We start from the raw sequence: 24,995 nt of genomic DNA, 5'->3' as shown, positions 1-24,995 counted from the left end.
GTTAACTTTAAAATTTAGACTCACAGCACAGCTTGTTTGTAAATGTATATACACCTTTTTAAAATAAATTACATCCTCATCTCTTTTTTTTTCTTTCATTCTGTAGGGCAAAAACCTAAAAATACAAAATCCTATCACATCAAAACATCTCTACATACTTATAACCTTCTCCATATTAATTTTTAATCTCACTTATTATTAAATTTTTTTCTATAATAAAACTTGTAGCTGTCATTTGGATTTTAAAGTTTCCCTAACTTTGGCTGATTGTCAGTAAACCTTGTTTTTATAGTATCCAGAGAAGAGAAAACTTAACTCTGTAATTGTAGTCTAAGAATTTGCAAGGTACAAGAAATATTTTAGGCACACTGATTGAACAATTATATCAACTCAAATTGGAAGCCAAAAGTAAATTTATCAGTCAGTTAAGATTTGTAACAATAGGATGTTGTAAATTTAGAAAAGGGTATATGTGTCTAGCAGACCATCTGGTGTAGTGTCCCAGGAAGAGTTTATTTTCCCCCATTTTAGTTACCTTAGACCTACAAATTTTATTTTTTTAGTTTTGTTGGTCCCTTTGACTGAGTGTCTCTTAATACTCTCTCACCTTGAATTGTTCCTCTTGGCATTTAATCTCCATCTAGGATGCCCCAGTCACATATATGAGTCCCAAAATTGTCCTGACCACTAAGAGGCAATATTTATAGTCTAATTTTCTACTTTGGCTCATGCACAAGGTCATTTGGTTACTGTAGGTGCCTGTTTTATTTCCTCCTGTGTTGGTTTTGGTGTCTTTAGAATGACTATCTTGGGTGTTCTGTGGTTTCTGTGTGGAGATGGAACATCTAGGCTGATTGGGCCATCCAAAAATGGGATGGGAATCATCTCCCTCTCCACCAGGACCCAGTAATAAGCAGGCATAGAATTTCTCCCGTGAGCCCCCAATTATTAGAAATTAATTTACTTTTTAAGACCTAAATTAGACTTTAAAGCCAGTAAAAGTGGGGCTTGAATTTATACTCTTGCAAGAGTGGTACTCGTACAGACACCCACACCAGAATTGAGAAGCAATGTGCTTTTATTTCTAGCTCATAAGAGTCTTTTTCCTCATTATAGGATTTTTGGCCCAATATTCATGTTTTGCTGAAATTTTTAAATTTGAACAATGAAAAACTTTTGCCATTGCATATAAATAACAATAGGCATTGCATTTGTACAACCAATTTTTGATATTATTTTGATTGGCTGACATCCTGGGTGGAAGCATGTCATTAACCTTCAAGTCATCATTACATTTGTTAACTGAATTAATTTAGCCCACTCTTAAATTATGTGAACCACAGCATTGGCGACAATACCTTATATGAAAAATTTATGCAATCAATTTTCCATGGAAAGCTCAAAGAGTCAAAAAATGAAGAAGAAAGTGTTTAGTTCAAACAAAGCAGTGGCAGGTATTATAACTGGTTTCTAGCACAGATTGAACAGAGAGATGGACAAATGCACAAAAACACTTCTTTTGGTTTGTTTGTTTTTTTGAGACAAAGTCTTGCCATGTAGTCCAGGCTGGCCTTAAACTTACTGTGTAGCCCAGGCTCACCTTGAACTCTCAGCAATCCTCCTGCCTCAGCTTTCCAAGTGCTGGGATTACAGGCACCATGCCCAGCAAGACAGTTGTTTTTAAACCAGAGTACACTCTCAGATATACTGGCCAAATTGAACTACAATGAACTTTTTACAATTTTTAGATGTATATCTATGAACAGAACAGTCAGAACTTTCCTATAGGTCATCAATTAGCAAAGATCTCTTGTAATAAGTCAGGAGGAAATAATCTGTTACACCTGTGAAAACAAAGGCAGCTTTTAATAAGGGACATCGGCTGATGGTTTATCTTATTGGAATAGACCTGTTTCTGTTTAAAACTATTAATGAATTTAAAAGGGTCCTTAGAAATGTTTTTCTGTTGTTGTTGTTCTATCATGAAATTATCTGTGCTATGAAAACCAGTCTGTCTACCCTGCAGAACATCATCCTTGAAGGGAGAAAGAAGTGAAAGGAGTTAATTTCTAGTTCTGCCTAAGGGCAGAAAGGCTGTTAAATTTGAAATAAAACATTTACATTTATTCTTTGAGAGTCTGAGGATTACATCTAGACCAGTTTTTAAGAATATGACCCAGAGATAAGTGAATGTCGGCTTTACTAAGGAAGGCTTGTAGGGAGAGGAAAATTTATTATTCCAGAGACTTGGTCCTGGAGTGCAGCAGGCATAGAGAAGAAAATTCCCTTGGAGCATGAGAACTAAATGTTCACCATTTCAAAGGCAGAAAGATGATCAAGACTAACTTTTTCCCAGAGTTGGTCTCCAGGCTTTAGCAAAACATCTCCAAAGACAAAACTATGATTGATTCCAACCACGTTGCCAAACAGAAACCAACAAAGAAGTTGAATGACTGACTGCTTTTTAACTGAGAGAGAGAGAGAGAGAGAGAGAGAGAGAGAGAGAGAGAGAGAGAGAGAGAGAGAGAGAGAGAATATCAAAGAAGAAATTGGAGATGCTCCTTTAAGCTTTACAATTTTGAGCCTTTTTAAAAATTCCAAAGGGAGTTCTATTTTGTTGATAAATTTGGTCCAGTTTAGCATAATTTGCTGGCTGGACTTTAGTTGTGTTTAGTCTCACTTTTTTTTTTTTAAGATACATCCAAGTAGTATAACCTATTGTAATTTTGGAGCTCAACCTCTGGCCATCTCTCTTGTTCACTAGGGCAGAGATGGTGAATCTTTTAGAGCTTTCAGTGATACAAACAGCCCTCTGGCATGTGTGTCATAGGTTTGCTACCACTGCCCTAAGGGGTCTGAGGTGAAAGGGGGCTTCATAGGGAGCTAAACAAGAGGGAGAAAGCTTTTTTAGGGGAACCTCCTTTGATTTAATAGATCAAATAATCACCCTACAAAGATGCCAGAGAGCAAGGTGAGCGACTTTTACAGGACCTAGAGATAATCTCAATTTTTGGCTCACATTTTCCCAGTCCTCCACCTACAGGTCACCCTCCAGCAGGAACTAAGGACATTGTTGGCAAATAAGTATTTTTAATTAGAAGTTTAAAAAGGTAAGGTTCAGAAATTTTATATACAGATGTTTTTAAGAGACATTGCAAAGGTTGTTTAATTTTTTCCTCTTTAATGTTTGATCCATGTTGTAGGCAAAGCAGAAGAAATGAAAATAAAAGAAGAGAAAGGAAAACAAACTGCAGCTGCTTACTTAGCAACTGGACAGTGAAATGACCTCTGGGTTAAAAGGACTTAACCTGTACCCTCACCGTGATGTGCATGCTATTCCATGGCTACCCAAGTCCTCTTCCCAACAGAGTCAGAAGCTTTCTTTGTTCTTTTCCAGGCTTTGAGAGATCAGTCCTTTACAATGAATTGTAGCTGTAGGTTACTTACTTTTTCTGTCCTAGTTTTTACATCATAGTTTCCTCCTATAGTGAGTTTCAATAGATCTCACACACTTGTCACTGTACTCGACCATGATGGTGCAAAACATGAGAGATTAGTTAGAGTCCATGTCCAGTTTTTACTCCAAAAGCCCAGAGGGACTGTTGTTTGCCCATAAGCCCTCGGTGTGAGTCTCAGGAAAAAACCAGCCCCATTCTGAAGCTTCTATGGTTTTTTATTTATAGAACCAGAAAGCAAGGAAAAAGGACAAAGGAAAGAAATCTGTACAGTAGTTCAAATAGGGAACAGGGGAAGGACAGGGTGGTCTAAAGTGCATATTTACCTAATCTAAACAAGCCATCAGGAAGGGAAAGCAGTGTTTGGAGCAACTATATCTAAGGACCTATGGTTGTGTCTACTTCACTGGATCCTTGCATATCTGCTTGAATCATTAACCATGCATTCCAGGAAGCCTGGTCCATCACCACAGGGGATCACTTCATCTCAACAATCATTTCAATCACTCCTCCAGCCAGAGTCTCCCCACATTAAGGTGCTTTGTAAATTTAAAGAAGATATAACTAACCAGATATTGACTCTAAGGAAATAAATGATGAGTCAGACTGGAGAAGACACTAATAAAATATAGTGGAGCTAAAGAAAGAGATGCAAGCCATGAATGCTCAGATTAGAAGAGAATGGGAGTTTATAAAAAAATTTCAAATGATCCAAGAGATTAAAAATACAATTGATGGTATGGGTAGCAGAAGAAACCAACATGAAGACAGAGTGTCAAATCTAGAGGACAGGCTTTTAGTCAATGATTAGTTAATGAGAGATAGCTTAAAAACAGGAGGACATAAAGAATCTAATAGGTGCTAGATGTCTCAAAAAAGACTAATGTGAGAAACTAGAATTAATGAAAAATCAGAAGATGGGAAAAGGGGCATAAAAACCTGCTTAGAAAAGTAATGGCAGAAAATATTCTAGATGTAGAAAAAAATTTAATGTACAGAAAAATGAAGCTTATAAAATCCCAAACAGCCATGATCAGAAGAAAACACTTCATGCCACATAGTAAAGTACCCAAAATCCAACACTAGAACAGAATATTAAATGCTGCTAGAGAAAAGCAATGAAATACATATAAAGGAAAACTTATCACAATTACAACTGACTCCCCACCATAAACTTTACAGGCAAGAAGATCATGGGATGAAATGTTTAAAGCTCTAAAAGAAAACAACTTCTAACCCATGCTTTTATATCCTTCAAAATTATTTTTCAAAATTGATGAAGAAATAAGATATTTCAATGATAAAGACAAGCTAAAAAGTTCATGACCACAAAATCAACACTCCAAAAAATTCTCGAGGATTTACTAGAAGGACAAAATAAGGCTAAGAATGCTAAATGGCCCCATAAAAGGAATGCATCAGGTAAGTCTAGAAATTAGGTAGAAGGAATGAAAGCAAAACAGCAATTGGAAAATAATACACTCACAGGAATAAAACAGTATCTACCAATTATAACTATTAAAGTAAACAGATTCCACTTGCCAATCAAAGTCGCAAATTAGTATAATGGATTGAAAAACAAAATTCAATGAGATGTTTATATAAGAAACACTTTTAACACAAAAATTCATAGACTAAAATGAAAAACATTATTCCATACCCAAAACAAGGAAAAGCAGTGATCTTTTTTTTTTTCTGGCACTGGGGATCAAACTCAGTACCTTGCACTTGCCAGGCAGGCACTGTGCCACTTATCTAAATCCCCTGCCCTGGAAGACCTGGAAGACTTTATTTTTCAGAAAAAGTGGACTTCAAGCCAAATATAATCAAAAGAGGCAAAGAAAGTCATTCTCTATTGGTTAATGTAATGATTCAATGGGAAGAGATAAAAATTATAAACATATATGCACCAAACCACAATGCATCAAATTCATAAAACAAACACTAATAGACATGGAAGATCAGATAAAGGTAAGTGCATTTATAATGGGTGACCTAAATTCCCCATTATCACAAATAAACAGATCAAGTGAACAAAATTTCAACAAAGAAATATCAGCTTCGCCACACATTTGAAAAATGGACATAATAGAGACATACAGTGTTTGACTGAACAACACCAGAATATACATTCTTTTTAGATGCACTGGTGTACTTTATTCCAAGTAGAACACATACTAGCTAATAAAGCATGTTGAACCAAAAGCAAATGAATCAAAATTTTACCATTCATATTGTCAGATAAAAGTAAATAAAATTAGAAATCAATAACAAACAAAACCACAAAACTATGCGAATGTATGGAAATTAAACAACACACTATTGAATAAACAATGGACTGCAGGGGAGACTAAAGAAACGTGATATCTTCTATAATTAAAAAAAATCAGAACAATACCACAACTTATGACACATTACAAAAGCACTTCCAATAGGGATAATTATACCTGTCAATGCCCACATCAGAAAAATGGGAGGAACACCCCCCATAACCTAATTATGTAACTCAAAGTCTCAGAAAAACAAGAATAAGATAAATCTAGAATTTGTAAAAGGAAGGAAATTATTAAAATCAGAGCAAAAATCAATGAAATGGGGACTAAATAAAATACAAAGAATCAATGAATTGAAGAGCTGGTTCTTTGAAGGAATAAACAAATTAGACAAACCTTTAGCCAATCTTACAAAAAATAGTAAAGGAAAGATAGAAATCAGTTAGAAATAAAAAGGCTGAAATCAAAACAATGTGGAATCCAGAAAAATATTAACAATTACTGCATAAATGTATATGAGGAAAATTGGAGAACCCAAAAGAAATGGATTTTTAAATACATATGAATTAGCTAAACTGAACCAAAAACAGTTTAAAATATTGAACAACCCAATAAGAAATAAAATTAAAGCAGTAATAAACTATTACCAACTGAAAAAAGCCCAGGACCAGATGGATTCACAAAAGACTTCTATAAGAACTTCAGGGAAAATGTAACACCAATGCTCATCCAACTCTTTAATGAAATTGAGAGGGAAGAATTACTTCCAAAGTCATTCTCAGAAGCTAACATTATGCTGATTGCAAAATCAGACAAAGTTCTAACCAAAAAGAGAGATATAGGTGAATTTCCCTATTGAACATCAGTGCAAAATCATTAACAAGACACTGGCAAACAAAATGTAAAAGATCATCAAAAGGATCATACACCATGATCAAATAGGTTTCATCCTAGTAATGCAAGGATGATTCAACATATTCAAATCTATAAATGTATTTCATCATAGAACCAAGAACAAAAATCACACGATCATCTCAATAGATGCAGAAAAAGCCTTTGACAACCCATTATTCATTCATGATAAAAACATTGAAAATATAGGTATGGAGCAACCTCACTCTGATAAAAGCCATTCATGACCAACCAACTGCCAATGTCACATTAATTAGGTGGAAGGTGATAGCCATCCCTCTAATATCAGGAACAAGACAAGGAGGTCCATTATCCCCAACCTTTTTCAATACAGTCTGGAAACATTACCACAGCAATCAGGAAAGAGAAAGAAATAAAATGGATATGTACAGGAAATGCCCATGTCAAGTAGCAGTATTTGCAGATGGCATCATCCTTTACTTGCAAGACAGAAAAACTCCACTAAAAGACTCCTAGAATTAAATACCAAATTAATGTAGCAGAATACAAAATAGACACAAAAATAAATATTATTCCTATAAAATAATTCATTGCAAAAGAAATTAGGATAACAATACAATTCACAATAAAATAAAATTATTAAATATTTAGATGTAACCCCAACCAAGGAGGTGAAAGACTTCTACAATGACAAAACCATTGTTTAGAAAAAGGAAATAAAAAGGAAATTGGAAAATGGAAAGATATCTTGTTTTTGGTAAGCCAGAACCAATAAATTAAAATAGCTATACTTACAAAACTTATGTACACATTTAATAACATGCCAATCAAAATAATAATGCCATTTCTCACAGATCTAAAGAAAACAATCCTAAGTGTCATATGGCACCAAAAGAGACATGTAATAGCAAAAGCAATCCTGGGTAACAAAAGCAAAGCAGGTGGCATCACAATTCCTGACTTGAAATTATACTACAAAGCTATGGTAATTAAAGCAACACTGTACTGGCACAAAAAGAGGCATGAGGATCAATGGAACAGAATAAAAGAAGCAGAAAAACCCCCAGGTATATAGCTATTTGATCTTTGGGAAAGGGACCAGAAGCCCTCACTGGAGGAGAGATATCTTCTTTAATAAATGGTGCTGGGAAAATTGGATGTACATATGCAAAAGATTGAGTCTATACCCATGTCTCACAATGTACTAAATTAAAATCCAAGTGAATCAAATGTCTACATATTAAAAGACAAACACTTATGCTGCAATAAGATAAAATAGGTACAACTACTGAAGACATAGATGTAGATAAGGACTTATTGAACAGAATCCCAATGGCAAAACAAATAATACTGAGAATCAACAAATGTGAACATATAAAATTTAAAAAAAACTTCTCCACATCAAATTAAACAACTAACAGAGTGAAGAGACAACCTGTAGAATGGAAAAAAATATTTTCCAGCTATTCTCTGACAGTAAAAATATTTAGAATAAAAATTTATACTCCCCAAAATAAAAGAACCAATCGAAAAATCAGCAACCTGGGCTGGAGATTTAGCTCAGTGGTTTCACCCCATGCTGTGCAATATCAAGGACCTGAGTTCGATCACCAGTACCGAAAAAAAAAAAAAAAAGCAACCTCAATGAACAGACAGTTCCAAAAAAAGTACAAATGGCCAATAAATGCACAAAAAGATGTTCAATATTGCTGACCATTAGAGAAATGCAAATTAAAACTACCCTGAGATCCTAACTTAACCCAGGAAGACTGGCTATCATTAAAAATTGTAATACTAAGAAATCCTGGTGTGGATGTGGAGGCAAAGGCACTCTTCTACATTGTTGTGAGGAATGTAAACTAGTATAACCACTGTGGAAATAAGGGAGGAAGTTTCTCAACAATGTCAAAATAGAAATTTCATTTAACCCAGTTGTCCCCCTTCTAGGAATCTTCCCAACAGTTAAAATCATCATATTACAAGGATATGCACATATCCATGTTTATAGCAGCATAATTTCTAATAGGTAGGTCTTTGAAACTGTGTGTATGTCCATTAATAGATCAATGAAGAAGAAAAATGTATTTATACACAATGGCCTACTACTTTTCCATAAGAGAAGATAAAATGCCATTTAAAGGTAAATGGATGCAACTTGAGAACATAAATGAAATAAGTCAGACATATAAGGTTAAATATTGTATGCTTTTTTATAAGAAAATCACAATATATTAACACAAATAAAGAGCAAAATAGAAGATACATTATCGATTATATCTTTTAGTCCTTATTTACACTTTCAGTTTCTCACACTAGAGAAACTATTTGGTATTTACATATGTGTGACCTATTTGTATAACTTTAGAGTATCGCCTTAATGTTTATCCATTTAACTACAGATGTCTCTAATTTCTCATTTTTTATGGCTGAGTAGTACTCCATTTTATTTTTAAAAAACCCATATTTAATTTATTCAGGCTCCAGTTGAGGGACATTTGGGGTGCTTCCAAGTTTTAGCTATTACAAATTCTGCTGCTATCAACATGGGTGAATATATCACTGTGTAATGATTCTTTTAATTCTTTGGGGAAGATACCCAGCAGAGGAATAGCTGGGTCAAATGGGGCCACTAGCTGTAGTTCTTTGAGGTATCTTCATACTGATTTCCATAGTGGTTGCACCAGTCTACACTCCCACCTGCAGTGGAGCAGGGTTCCTCTTTCCCCACAGCCATGCCAGCATTTGTTATTGGTTGATTTCATGATAGCCATTCTTTCTGGAGTGAGGTGGAATCTCAGTGTTGTTTTCATTTGCATCTCTCAAATTCATTCCTGGAAGCAAGCATCACCTTGATCCCCAAAGCAGAGAAAGACCCAACTGAAAAAGAGAACTATAGGCCAATCTCACTAATGAACATAGATGCAAAAATTCTTAATAAGATAATGGCAAACAGAATTCAAAAGATCATCAAGAAGATCATACACCCTGATCAAGTGAGATTCACCCCAGGGATGCAGGGATGATTCAATATATACAAATCAATCAATGTAATACACTATATCAATAGAGTCAAGGACAAAAACCATGATTATCTCCATAGATGCAGAAAAAGCATTTGACAAAATCCAACATGCATTTATGATAAAAACCCTACAAAAAATTGGAATAGATTGTCTCTACCTCAAACTGGTGGAAGCCATCTAAGAAAAACCAACAGCCAATATCACACTAAATGGTCAAAAACTGAAATTCTTCACGCTAAAATCAGGAACAAGACAAGGATGTTCACTATCACCACTCTTGTTCAATATAGTTCTGGAAACATTAGCCCTGGCAATTAGACAAGAGAAAGAAATAAAAAGAATAAAGATAGGAAATGAAGAAGTCAAATTGTCATTATTTGCAGATGACATGATACTCTATTTAGAAGATCCCAAGAACTCCCCCAAAAGTTTTCTAGACTTAATAACCAAATTCAGTCAAGTGGCTGGTTACAAGGTCAACACACAAAAATCAATAGCTTTCCTCTACACCAAAGACAGACTCACTGAGAGAGAAATAGGGCAAATAATTCGTTTCACAATAGCATCCAAAAAAATGAAATACCTAGAAATCAACCTAATGAAAGAAATCAAAAACCTCTTCTCTGAAAACTATGGCACTCTGAAAAGAGAGATTGAAGATGATATCAGAAAATGGACAGACATCAACTGCTCCTGGGTAGGAAGAATCAACATAGTGAAAATGGCCATACTTCCAAAACTGCTATATAGATTTAATGCAATTCCAATTGAGATGCCAGCAGCATACTTCATGGACCTTGAGAAAACAATCCAAAAATTCATTTGGAGCAAGAAGAGACCCAGAATAGCAAAAGCAATTGTAGGTAACAGAGACATGGCAGGGGGTATCACAATCCCCAACCTGCAACTACAGTACAAAGCTACTGGGATAAAAACAGCATGGTACTGGAAAAGAAACAGACCTGAGGACCAGTGGAACAGATTAGAAGATGCAGAAACAATGCCAGACACACTTAGCCATCTCTTCTTTGACAAAGGAGCCAAACACCCTCACTGGAGGAAAGATAGCCTCTTTAATAAATGGTGCTGAAAAAACTGGGCTTCAACTTGCCAAAGATTAAAACTAGACCTGTATCTCTCACCATGCACTAAACTAATATTAAGATGTATTAAAGATCTAAATATTAAAATAGAAACTCTGAACCAGTTGGAACAGAGGTTAGGTAGAACCCTTGAAGACATTGGTGTAGGCAAAGATTTTATGAACAAAACCTCAGTTGCCCATGAACTAGCACAAACAATCAACAAGTGGGATCTCTTCTTATTGAAAGGCTTCTGCACAGCAAGAGAAAACACCAGCAGTGTGAAGAGACAACCCACAATATGGGAAAAAATCTTCACCTGCTCTTCCTCAGACAAAGGTCTACTATCTCGAATCTATAAAGAACTTAGAAAGATCAGACCTCCCAAATTTAAAGACCCAATCCAAAAATGGGCATCTGAAATGAACAGACACTTCTCAGACAAAGAAGCAGAAATAGCAAATAAATACATGAAAAAATGTTCAACATCACTGGTCATTTGAGAGATGCAAATGATAACAACCCTGAGATTCCACTTCACTCCAGAAAGAATGGCTACTATCATGAAATCCACCAACATGAAATGCTGGTGGGGCTGTGAGGAAAGAGGAACCCTGCTCCACTGCTGGTGGGAGTGTAGACTGGTGCAACCACTGTGGAAATCAGTATGGAGATACCTCAAAGAACTAGGACTGGAAGTCCCATTTGACTCTGCTATTCCACTGCTGGGGATCTTCCCCAAAGAATTAAAAGAATCATACCACAGTGATATATGTGCACCCATGTTCATAGCAGCACAGTTTGTACTAGCTAAAACTTGGAAACAGCCCAAATGCCCATCAACTCGAGACTGGATAAAGAAAATGTGGTTTTTTTTATAAAATGGAGTGCTACTCAGCCATAAAAAGTGAGAAATTAGAGACATTTATACCTAAGTGGATGCACATTGAGGTGATACTCTTAAGTGAAATAAATAGGATACACATGTATAAATACTGAATAGTTTCTCTGGTTTGAGAAATTGAAAGTGTAAATAAGGACTAAATGTATAATAGGTAAAGTGAAATAGGAAGAAAAGGGGCAAAGGGGAAGGAAGTGGGAGGGCTAGGGGAAAGGATAGAAGGGAATGGGATTAATATGAGAAAATGGAAAAATAGGAACAAAATCTTTGTAAATATGGAGGAGTGGAGGGGTTGAAGGGAGGGCTGGGGAAGGGTGAAAAATAAGAACCAAGAGAGACTATGTAAAGGTACAAATTTCCAATGATGAATGTCATTATATTGTATACCTAAAATGTACCAATGATTAGAATGAATAATTGATAATGTAAAATAGGAAGAAAAGGTCCAAAGGGGTAGGGGTAGTGGGAGGGGCGGGGGAAAGGATAGAAGGGAAAGGAAAACTGATGAGAAATGGAAAAAATGGAAATAAAGTCTTTGTAAATAAGGAAAGGTGGAGGGTGTGAAGGGAGGGCTAGGAATGGGGAAAAAATAAGAGCCAAGATGCATTATGTAAAGGTACAATTCCCAATGAGAAATGTAATTGTGTTGTTACTTACAAAGTACCAATAAAATAATTTAAAACAAACAAACAGACAATTTGACATGACTTTTTTTCTATTCAGATGACCTTTTTGTAAACACATAATTAATCCCTTTGGCTAAAATTCCAATGCTACATTGAGTATGAGTGGAAAAAATGCATACTTGTGACTTTTTTCCATTATTTCTGAATTTCCCAATTGAATACGATATAGCCTGTGAACCTTTCCTAAGTAGAATTTACTGTGTTGATATATATTTCTTTATACTTCATGTAATGTTGATTTATATTATAAAGAAATGTTGATTTGTATTGAATGTTATTTCCTGCATCTATTTAGATGATCAAATTGTGTTAATCTTTTATTATGGGCGTGTGATGTTTTACATACTTGAATTTGTGCATTTTCAGATATTTGTACCCACTGATCAGTAAACGTTGTTCATGATATATAATATTTTATATGCTATTCTCTTTGGTAATATTTTGGTGAAAATTTCTCCATCAATGTTCACTAGGGTCTAATTTTTGTATATTCTGGGTTTGATGTCAAGTAATGTTTCACAATTGTACATATATTCTCCCTTTTAATTATTTGCAATGGTTTGAAAATTGGCATTATTTTTTAAACTTTGTAAAATTCTTAAATAAGGTGATATTTTCCTGGTCTTGTCTTCATTGTTGGATTTTTTTTATCACTGATGTAATTACATTATTTGTTATTCATCTATTCAAATATTCTGTCTTCTTGGTTCAATTTTCATAGGTTATATGTGTCCAGAAATGTATCTATTTCTTCCATGTTTCCAGTCTTAAATCACATGGCTTTTCAAAACTATTCCCTAGAAATCCTTTATATTTCTGTGGCATAATTTTATATGTCTTCTTTGTATTCTCTGATTTTATGATTTCCATCTTCTTTCTTATCTTTATTAGTCATCTACATATTTGCTCAATACTTTCTTTTTAAAAAATTAATTTTTTATTGCTTTTTGACTGAATTTTGTTTATTTCTACTCTATTTATTATTTTTCACCCTAGTTATTTTGAGTTTAAATTTCCTTACTTTTCTAAGTTTTAGTTGCACTATTGGATTATTTTAAATCTTTCTTTTTAAAATGTAGGTGTTATTAGATATAAATTTCCTTCTTGGTACTGCTTTTGTAGTATACATTAGGTTTTAGCATATGAGCTTCCATTTTCACTTGTTTCAAGAAATTTTTAATTTCCCTTTGGTCTTTTTATTTATCCATAGGTCATTAAACAAGATGCTGTGTGTTTGTGCAATGTTAAAATATTTCTCTACCTCTCAACTTCTTTTATTCTACTGAGGTCACTGAAAATTCAGCATAAAAATTTCATATATTTTGATTCTAGAGATTTGTTTTTATGCCCAACGTATGGCCTGAATAAATTCTGTGTACTGAAGAATAAATTATGTACTCTGTAATCAATGGATTAAATGTGTGTTGATATCTGTTAAGTTCATTTGGTTATAATGCAGTTTAACTCCCTTCTTTGTTTAATTTGTTCTGGATTCATTAATGAAAAATTGTAATTTTGAACTCCACAATTATTATTATAATGGCACTTATCTCTCTTTAATGATCTAAACATATTTATTTATATAATTGAAAGTTTCAGCTTTGAGAGCATGTACTGTATACATATGATTATTTATTTTTATGAAATTGATATCTTCAGTATGCAGTGATGTTAATATTGCTATACAGTTTCATATTTAGTCTGTCATATCATATATAGAACTATTCTTATTCAGCTTTTGTTTCTTTTTGCACAGTTTATTTCTTTTCCTTCCTCTTTCAGTCTATGTGTGTCTTTAAAAATGTAAAAATTTTCATGTGGATAACTTGACTATGCTGTTATTTCTATATCCACTCATCCAGTTTGCATCTTGTAATTTGGGAACTGAATAGGTTTATACTGAAATTTTTTACTGATAATTAAAGGTATACTTTTGTCATTTTTGTTTTTGTTGATTGTGTTGTATAGCCTTTTTTTCTTTTCTGTCTTCCTTGTGGATTTTTGTGGTTCAGTGATTTGTTGTATTGATAGAATTTGATTGTCTTCTCTTACACATTTATATAACTACTATATGGTTGAAGTTCTTAATTTAACATGGTTTTATGATGATGGCATTAACTTTTTACTTCTAGTATATAAATAAAGCAATTCTTAGATAATTTTTAATATTGATGAACTGCTTCAGTTTTTATTTGTGTTAAAAAGTCTTTATTTTCTTTTACTTAAGAATAATTGCAATGGGTATAAGAGAATTGGTTAGAGATTTGTATTTCAGTAATTTGAATATATCATTGCATTGTCTCCTGGCCAGCAAGATTTCTACTTAGAAATCTTTACTCTAACAGATTCTATTTTTAAATTTTAAACTGTATTTATCACTTGAAAAGCACACACATTTGAAAACTATAATAAATATAAGGTAAACAAAAACATAGATTAAATAGAAAATTATGCAGTTACACTAGTCTAGCACTGACTCAGTAAAACATGCTGAAACTATATTAATTTGCCACTTTTCAATTTGTATTTCATAGGAAACAGGAATTACAGTGATCATATAGTGATATACAAGGCAGTTCTCTAACTAACAAGAATTAGTAGGTCTTCACACATATCTCATTAAAAAGCACCTTACTAAATAAGGTGAAAACATAAAACTGAAGTGAAAATCATATATCCACAAATATTACTGAAAATTTCTAAACACTGTTCTCAGTAATTGACAGTTAAAGAGGTAGAAAAATCTGTAATAGAACAGTTACTATCAGCAATATCATGCTCCAAGTGTATCATTATACTGTATGCAAAAACTGCAGAGTATGCAGTCAGTTCTCTCAAAAACATAAGAAATATTTACCCAAATAGATCACATTCATAGCAATAATAAATACCTTATCATATCCAAAAATGGAAACCCTGCAAAGTAAGCTCTCACAACATATTTGAGCAAATCTAGAAACCAACAGTACAAACATGTTTAGAATAGAATAATTTTTCTTTTTCCCAGTTATCTATCTTTTATTTTGTCTTTTATATATTTAACTTTCCATATAATTGAAACCATTCCATGCTTAAGCTTGTGCATCTGATTTACTTCACGTAACATTATGTATAGGGAACAGGGAAAGGAGATGTTACCAGAACCCCTGCAGTGGGTCCTGGTCTCTTGTGAGCCAGACAACACATCAGTTAAAGAATAAAGACAGGAAACAAGTCTTAGAGAAAAAGCTGGGTTCTGGACCTGATCAATGCTGCTCTGAGCAGCAAAGATGAGATGAGAAAAAATGTCTGTCTGGAGCAAAAATATGTATAACCAAAAAGCAGATAATTTAATCTCTGGATTTTTAAAAATAAAAAGGCAATAAATGGTTTTAAAAACACAAGTAAAAAAACTAATATTAATTTTTATGTCATTTTTTATGTATTTACTATAAAGTGATTGTCATCTGCTTTATATTATGTATTTGATAACAAGTTTTTAAATACCTCCATTTCAAAGAAAATATTGTATTGAAATATAATCTCAATCAACCACAGTGACTGACTTGGGAATGTAGCTCAGTGGTAGATTGTTTGCTTCTCATGGGCAAGATGCTAGGATCACCCTAAACAAACAAAACTATACAGTATGCATTTACATATACTCTGTGTAAGTTAAAGACAAAAAGATAGCATGAAAGTAGAAGAGGCTATTAAAGCTATTAATAAAGGGGAAAGAATAAAGATAAAAGAGGTAAGAAATTAATAAGTATGGTAGATATGATTAAAGGGGATAATAAGCATATATGCAAATGTCAAAATCAAAAACATTGCCTGGTATAATTAAAATATGCTAACAATTGTAGTAAAGTAGTAAAAATCATTTAAAGAAATAAAGTTATAGTCAACTTAATTTGGTATGAGCAAAAACACAGAACCCAGAGAGGACCACACAGATTCCACTCATAAGCATGCACAGATCCCAGCGAGAAGCCCGGGTAACAAGAGCAGCATGGTTGCAGGCAGATCCTAGCCAGGGTCCTGCCCCAACCCCAGCAGCTCAGACCCACAGGCCCAGCAAAAAGCCCACCTGGAAAAGAGCTACACAGGCACACAAGCAAAGGTCAGAGGCCAGACCAGATCCCATTCGTAAGTGTGTGTGGACCCCAGACAAAAGTCCACTCAGATACCAGCAACTTGGGTGCACAGCCCCTAGCCAAAGGCCCTCTCAGAAAAGAGCTACCTAAGAGGGAAGGCCCAGCCAGAGGCATGCCAAGGTACCATCTCAGGTGTCCACAGGCCCCAGCCAGAACCCTACCCCAACAACATGGCAGTGCAGGGATCTAGAAGGTCACCATGCTGAACCCAGGAATTGGTGCAGTGGTGAGCAGCAAGAAAAGGCCTCTTGGTGGCTTGCTGAGAATTAAAGTCCACAAGATGAACAAAAAGTCACCTCAACAAAGGCACAGCAGGAGGGCAACGAGATAGAACAATCTGGTACTCAACCACCTGGACTCCCTGAACTGGCAAGGAAAGAGGATATGGAAAAAAAAAAATGAAATCAGAAATAATTTCACAGATAACAACAGAGATTGGTTCCATAGTGCAAGATAGGATTAATAAATCTAGAGCAGACACAAGTAAAAAAAAATAGAGGAGTTGAGGAATATGATGGATTCCTAACATAGGAAACAAATGGAATCAATAGAACAGATGTAAATAGATATCCAGGAGATTAAAAATTCCATTGAAAATTTATGCAGCAGAATGAGCCAATGTGGGGACAGAATTTCGGATGTAGAACACAGCATTGCAATTAGTGACCGGGAAAACAAAAATTTCTTAAAAATAGTAAATGACCATGAGAAATCAATCCAGTACCTGCTACATGATGCAAACAAGAATAATATAAGGCTGATGGAAGTCAGTGAAGAAACAGCAGAGACCGCAAACAACATAAAAAAAACAACTGTTCACAGATGTAATGGCAGAAAACTTCCCAATCAGGGAAAAGAACTTGACATACAGATAAGTGAGGCATATAGGGCTCCAATTAGCCTTGATAAAAAAAAAAAATCTACACATAGGCATATAGTAGTTAAGATTCCAGGAACCCAACTGAAAAACAAAATTCTCCAAGCAGGTAAAGAAAAGAAAAAAATCACATACAAAGTAAAGCCCATCAGAATCACAGCAGACCTCTCAACACAAATGCTCAAGTAAAGAAGATCATGGGGTGATGTATTTCAAACCCTAAAGGAAAACAAACTCTAACCCAGATTGATGAACTTTCAAAACCATCTTTCAAAATGTATGGAGAAATAAGATACTTTCATGACAAAGAGATCCTGAGGAACTTCATGAATACCAAACCAACACTCAAAAAATTTTTAAATAATATCCTAGGAGAAGACAGTGAGGAACACAAACCCAGGAAGCCTAGCAGAATGAATCCATCAGGAAACTCAAGAAATTAAATGCAAAAGGGGGAGAATCCAACAAAAAGAAAAAGCTTCACTGCTGAATTCTATAAGACATTTAGAGAAGAACGATTGCCACTACAGTTTAAAATCTTCAAACAAAACTGAAAGGGAAGCAATACTCACAAATTCATTATTGGAAGCAAACATCATGCTGATCCCCAAAACAGAGAAAGACCCAATGGAAAAAGAGAACTATAGGTCCATCTCACTAATGAACATAGATGCAAAAATACTTACTAAGATACTGGCCAAGAGAATGCAGAAAATCATCAAGAAGAACATACACCTGGACCAAGTGGGATTCATCCCAGGGATGCAGGGATGCATCAATATATGCAAATCAATAAATGTAATACACTATATTAACAGAGCCAAGGACAAACTGTATGATTATCTCAATAGATGCAGAAAAAGCATTTGACAAAATGCAACACACAATCATGATAAAAACTCTACAATAGGGGCAGGGGATTTAGCTCAGTGGTTTCACCACCTGCTGTGCAAGAGCAAAGACCCGAGTTCAATCCCGGGTACCCCAAAAAAACCTAGAAAAAATGGAATACAAGGTCTCTACCTCAACCTGATAAAAGCCATCAATGAAAAACCAACAGCCAATATCATACTAAATGGCAAAAACTGAAATCCTTCAAACTAAAATTAGGAACAAGACAAGGATGTCCACTATCACCACACCTGTTCAATATAGCTTTGAAAACAGCCTCAGTAATTAGACAAAAAAAAGAAATAAAGATAGGAAACAAAGAAGTCAAATTGTCATTATTTGCAGATGACATGATAGTCTATATAGAAGACCACAAGAACCCCACCAAAAGTCTTCTAGACTTAATAACCAAATTCAATGGAGTAGCTGGATACAAGATCAACACACAAAAATGAATAGCTTTCCTGTACATAAACAACAGGCTCACTGAAAAGGGAACTGCAGAAACAACTACCTCCAAAATAGAATTCAAATAAATGAAATACCTAGGAATCAATCTAATGAAAGAAATCAAAAACTCTATTCTGAAAACTATCGCATTCTAAAAAATGAGATCAAAGAGGATGACAGAAAATGGAAAGATCTCCCTTGCTCCTGGTAGGAAGAACTAATATAGTGAAAATGACCATACTTCCAAAACTGCTATATAGATTCAATGTAATCCCAATTGAAATTCCAGCAGCATTCTTTGCAGATTTTGAGAAAACAACCAAAAAAATTCATTTGGAATGAGAAGAGACCTAGAATAGCAAAAGCAATTCTAAGCAACAAAGACAAGGTAGTGTGTATCACAATCCCAATTTGAAACTATACTACAAAGCCACTATTATAAAAAAAAAAGCATGGTGCTGGAAAAGAAACAGAACCAAGGATCAGTGGGACAGATTAGAAGATGCAGAACAACATCAGACACACTGAGCCCCCTCATTTTTGACAAAGGAGCCAAACACCCTCACTGCAGAAAAGAAAATCTCTTTAATAAATGGTGCTGGAAAAATTGGGTTTTAACTTGCCAAAGGGTAAAAGTAGACCTATATCTCTCACCATGCATGAAACTAAAGTTGAAATTGATTAAAGATTTACATATTAAAACAGAAACACTAAGCTGGCTGGAAGGTAGCACTCTCAATTTGGCATGGGAAAAGATTTCATGAACAAAACCTCACTTGCACGTGAACTAGCAGGAAGAATCAACAAGTGGGATCTCTTCTTATTACAAAGCTTCTGCACGGCAAGAGAAACCACCAACAGCATGAAGAGACAATGCATAATGTGGGAAAAATTTTACCAGCTGTTCCTCAGGCAAAGGTCTACTATCTACAATATATAAAGAATTTTTTAAAAATCAGACCTTCCAAATTTTGAAGACCCAATCCAAAAATGGACATCTGAAATGAACAGAAATTTCTGAGATGAAGAAGTAAAAGCAGCATATAAGCATATGAAAATATGTTTAACATCATTGATCATTTGAGAGATGCAAATAAAAACAATGCTGAGATCCCATGTCACTCCAAAAAGAATGGATGTTATCATGAAATCAACCAATAACAAATGCTGGCATAGCTGTGGGGAAAAGGAACCCCTCTCCACTGTTGGTGGGAGTGTACACTGGTACAACTACTGTGAAAATCAGTATGGAGATACCTCAAAAAACTAGGACTGGAAGTCCCATTTGACCCAGCTTTTCCCCTGCTAGGTATCTTCCCAAAGAATTAAAAGAATCATACCAGAGTGATTTATGTGCACCCATGTTCATACTGGCACAGTTGCTATAGCTAAAACATGGAAACACCCAATTGTCCATCAACTGGAGATGGATAAAGAAAATATGGGTTTTTAAAAAATAAAATGGAGTACTATTCATCCATAAAGAATGAGTAATTAGGGGCATTTACAGATAAATGTTTGCACATTAGATGATACTCAAGTGAAATAAATAGGATACACATGTGCAAACACTGAATAGTTTTTCTGGTGTGAGAAACTGAATGTGTAAATAAGGATCAAAATGTATTATAGATAATGTGAAATAGGAAGAAAAGGTGTAAAGGGGAAAGGGAAGTTAGAGGGTTTGGGGAAGGGAAAGAAGGGAATGGAATTAACAGGAGAAAATTTAAAAATGGAAACAAAGTCTTTGTAAATAGAGAGCGGTGGAAAGTTTGAAGAGAGGGCAGGGGAATGGGGAAAAATAAGAATCAAAATATATTATGTAAAGTTACAAATCTCCAACGAAGAACGTCATTATATTGTATACCTAAAATGTACCAATAAAATTAATTTTAAAAAATAAATAAAAATAGTGTATTACATGCATTGATTTATATATTGAACTGTCCCTGCACCCCTGTGATGAATCCTACTTGGTAAGGATGTATGATCTTCTTGATGATCTTCATTCTGTTTGCCAGTATCTTACTGAGGATTTTTGCATCATGTTCATTGCTGTAATTGGCCTACAGGTCACTCTTTAGGTTGGTTCGTTCTCTGCTTTTGGGATCAACATGATGCTTGCTTCCAGGAAAGAATTTGGGTGTTTTGCTTCCCTTTCAATGTCATTGAAGAGTTTAAAGAGCAGTGGCAATAGTTCCTCTCTAAATGTCTTATGGAATTCAGCAGTGAAGCCATCAGGACCTTGGCTTTTCTTAGCCCTGGCTGGACCTGCCTGCAGCTGCACTGCTCTGGACCATACCAGCTTACTGGGATCTGTGTGCACTATCGATGGTATCAGGGCAGGCTCTCGCTGTTGTTTGTGCATCTGTGCTGCTCTTTTCCAGCCTGGTCTTTGGCTGATAATGATGGTTATTCTACATCTAGAAGTGAAAATAACTATAAACATGGAAATATAAAAAAAAATAAAACTCATGGCCAAAGCATACTATGAAGAATAATGAAAGAATCAAAATGAATAATCAATAAATGAAGAATCAAAACTTATCATCACATAAATTACCAATCACATAGATAAGTAATAAAGAGGTAGAAAGGAACAAAATAATATATAAGACACCTAAAATAATTAAAGAAATGGCAGGAGTAAGCTCTTACCTCTCAGTGTCATTAACTATACAAAGTAGAGGTGAAACAAGTGGATGAAAACTGCAACAATTTACTGCTTATAAAAGTTCTATCATTTAAGAGCTTATACACTGAAATTTAAGGAATGAAGAAAGATATTCCAAAAACAATGGAAAGCAACCAAGAGTATACAGATTTATAGTAGAGGAGTCAGAGTTTATGTCAAAACCATGTTTTGTGGATACCTTCAGTTTTACCATAAGGCTGACATATTTCAATATTTTGAAAACATCAGTATTAATTTTGAGTTGGCAGAGGTAACCTAACCAACTACCTTTATGTTTGGTACTAAGAGATATACCTTTCAATAAAATTATTGAAATGCATATAGATAGATAGATAGATAGACTCCTGATCAAGTGCAAAGCCCAGCTCAGGTCCAGAGTCCTTCTACCCAATAAAATGCTAATAAATGCTAATTTATTTTAGAGGAAGAAGGCAAGGAGTAACTACAAGTCATTGTTCACCCTGCCAGTGGAGGATTACACTTCCTTCCTCTTTGGTTCTGGGCATACATTGGGGCGGGTTGACAAAAGCTAAAGATGATTAGGGAGGGCTAGCACAAGCAGGAAACATGAGCAAGAAAGATGAAGAGAAACAGCCTGCATTGACAGAGGGAACCTCCTCCTTAAACCAAGTCTTTAAATTTGCAAATGAATGAACAAGGGGAAGAAAGAAAACCAAGATTTCAAGACAGTGTGAGTAGAGCAGGGAGAGGCAGTCTGAAATTTTTTATAAGTCCTAAAAGAAAATAATTGCCAATCCAGATTACTATATCCTGGAAAATAATCTTTCAATATTAATAAAGTATAAATAATGGATGCACATTGAGGTGATACTCTTAAGTGAAATAAATAGGACGCACATGTATAAATACCAAATAGTTTCTCTAGTGTGAGAAACTGAAAGTGTAAATAAGGACTAAAAGGTATAGTAGATAATGTGCAATAGGAAGAAAAGAGGCAAAGGGGAAGGGGAAGTGGAAGGGGTAGGGGAAAGGAAAGAAGGGAATGGAATTAATATGAGAAAATGGAAAAATGGAAACAAAGTCTTTGCAAATAGGGAGGGATGGTGGGGTTGAAGGGAGGGCAGGGGAAGGGTGAAAAACAACCAAGAGAGATTATGTAAAGGTGCAAATTTCCAGTGATGAATGTCATTATACTGTATACCTAAAATGTACCAATGATTAGAATGAATAATTGATAATGCAAAATAGGAAGAAAAGGTCCAAAGGGGTAGGGGGTAATGGGAGGGGCAGGGGAAAGGAAAGAAGGAAAAGGAAAAATTATGAGAAATGGAAAAAATGGAAACAAAGTCTTTGTAAATAGGGAAGGGTGGAGGGGGTGAAGGGAGGGCTAGGAATGGGGAAACAATAAGAACCAAGATGCATCATGTAGAGGTACAAGTTCCCAATGAGAAATGTAAATGTGTGTATACCTAAAATGTACCAATAAAAGAATTTTTAGAAAAATAAAATAAAAAAATAAATATGCCTTTCCATTGTCATATCTGGAGGAGGGGTGTAAAACATGCCATCCCATGTCAACCCATACTGCTGTTCTGCTGGAAAACACAGTTACCGGGATCCTGCCAGGATCATAAACTTTTAGCTTTAGTAATGATTTAAAGAGTCAAGTTTAAAATAAAAGAAGAAAGTTTTTCTGGAAGAAAGATGGAAAATAAAAAGATAGACAGCTACCTTGGGAAGGTAGGGGGCATCACAGATGAATGGATTTTTATCTTCAGCTCTTTCCTATTTAGAACTACTGATTTTTCTCACCGCCTCGCCCCCATGTGGGAACCTGGAATTTGTCACCACCTGATTGGCTCTCTAGCTGTCTTTGATCTTAACCTGTGCACCCTTATCTATTTTGGGGGGGGGGCATTTGATTTCTTTCTGTTTCTTTGTGATGGATAAGTGGGAGGAGGCTTATAGAAAAGTAACAGTTAATGATTAAGGTAAAGAGGACATGTGTGTTTTATATATTAAATAAGAGTTCTTATGTGGCCATTCGTCTTTTTTTTTTAACAGGTGCTTTTTGTATTTTTATTTTTATTTTTTAAATATATATATATTTATTGGTACATTTTAGGTATAAAATACATTTACATTTTTCATTGGGTGTTTGTACCAGAACATGATGCATCTTAGTTTTTATTTTTTCTCCCATTACCTGTGCACCATTCACCCCCTCCACACTTCCCTATCTACACAGAGTTTGATTCCATTTTTTTCTCATAATTTTTTTCTTTCCCTTCTTCCCTTTGCCCTTTCCCTTCCACCATCCCCAAACCCTTGGATCTTTTCTTATTTCAAATTATCAGTTATTCATTTTAATCATTTTCATCCTTATTTACACTTTCAATTTCTCACACTAGAGAAACTATTTGGTATTTACACATGTGTGTCCTATTTATTTCACTTAAGAGTATGGCCTCAATATGCATCCATTTAGCTATAAATGTCTCTAGTTTCTCATTCTTTATGGCTGAGTAGTACTCCATTTTATAAAAAAAAACCCACACATCTTCTTTATCCAGTTTCCAGTCCATGGGCATTTGGGCTGTTTCCAAGTTTTAGCTATTACAAATTGTGCTGCTATAAACATAGGTACACATATATCGGTGTGGTATGATTCTTTTAATTCTTTGGGGAAGATTCCCAGTAGGGGAATAGCTGGGTCAAATGGGACCTGTAGTCCTAGTCCTCTGAGGTATCTCCATACTGATTTCCACAGTGGTTGCACCAATCTACATTCCCACCAACAATTGAGAAGGGTTCCTTTCTCTCCACGCCTCCGCCAGCATTTGTTATTGGTTGATTTCTTGATAGCAGCCTTTCTTTGCGGGGTGAGGTGGAATCTCAGTGTTGTTTTCATCTGCATCTCTCAAATGACCAGTGATGTTGAACATTTTTTCATATATTTACTTGCTGTTTTTACTTTGTCTGAGAAATGTCTCTTCATTTCAGATGCCCATTTTTGAATTGGGTCTTTGAATTTGGGAGGTCTGATTTTTTTCAGTTCTTTATATATTCTTTTTTTTGTATTAAATTCTTTTATTGGTACATTGTAGGTATACAACACAGTTACATTTTTCAAGGGAATTGTACCTTTATATAATGCATCTTGGTTCTTATTTTTTCCCCATTCCTAGCCCTCCCTTCACGCCCTCCACCCTTCCCTCTTTACAAAGACTTTAATTCCATTTTTTCCATTTCTCATCATTTTTTCCTTTCCCTTCTTTCCTTTCCCCTGCCCCTCCCACTACCCCTATCCTTTTGGACCTTTTCTTCCTATTTTACATTATCTATTATTCATTCTAATCATTGGTACATTTTAGGTATACAATATAATGACATTCATCATTGGAAATTTGTACCTTTACATAGTCTCTCTTGGTTCTTATTTTTCACCCTTCCCCAGCCCTCCCTTCAACCCCTCCAGTCCTCCCTATTTACAAAGATTTTGTTCCTATTTTTCCATTTTCTCATATTAATCCCATTCCCTTCTATGCTTTCCCCTAGCCCTCCCACTTCCTTCCCCTTTGCCCCTTTTCTTCCTATTTCACATTACCTATTATACATTTAGTCCTTACTTACACTTTCAGTTTCTCACACCAGAGAAACTATTTGGTATTTACACATGTGTGTCCTATTTA

At 34.9% G+C, this 24,995-nt stretch overlaps 1 protein-coding gene across 9 annotated transcripts in view; it reads left to right on the top strand.

Annotated features, from left to right (window-relative positions):
• Rps6ka6 (ribosomal protein S6 kinase A6) overlaps positions 1-12,808 on the top strand; it is a 238,506-nt gene extending 225,698 nt beyond the window's left edge. For 8 of the 9 annotated variants that reach the window (XR_015445581.1, XM_087196622.1, XM_087196629.1 and 5 more), the window contains one exon: positions 3,204-12,807. The gene's annotated coding sequence lies outside the window, so the exon portion shown is untranslated. Of the gene's footprint in view, positions 1-3,203 lie in introns of all 9 variants that reach the window. The other variant, XM_087196632.1, reaches the window with a different exon arrangement.
• Positions 12,809-24,995: the final 12,187 nt, after the last annotated feature.

This window comes from Heterocephalus glaber, unplaced genomic scaffold (genome assembly GCF_053883595.1).
Source record: "Heterocephalus glaber isolate CG9 unplaced genomic scaffold, H.glaber_assembly_v1.0 deba00001613, whole genome shotgun sequence".
Lineage (NCBI taxonomy): Eukaryota > Metazoa > Chordata > Mammalia > Rodentia > Bathyergidae > Heterocephalus > Heterocephalus glaber.
The sequence above is the reverse complement of the archived record's forward strand: the minus strand, read 5'-3'. Positions and strand labels throughout refer to the sequence as shown.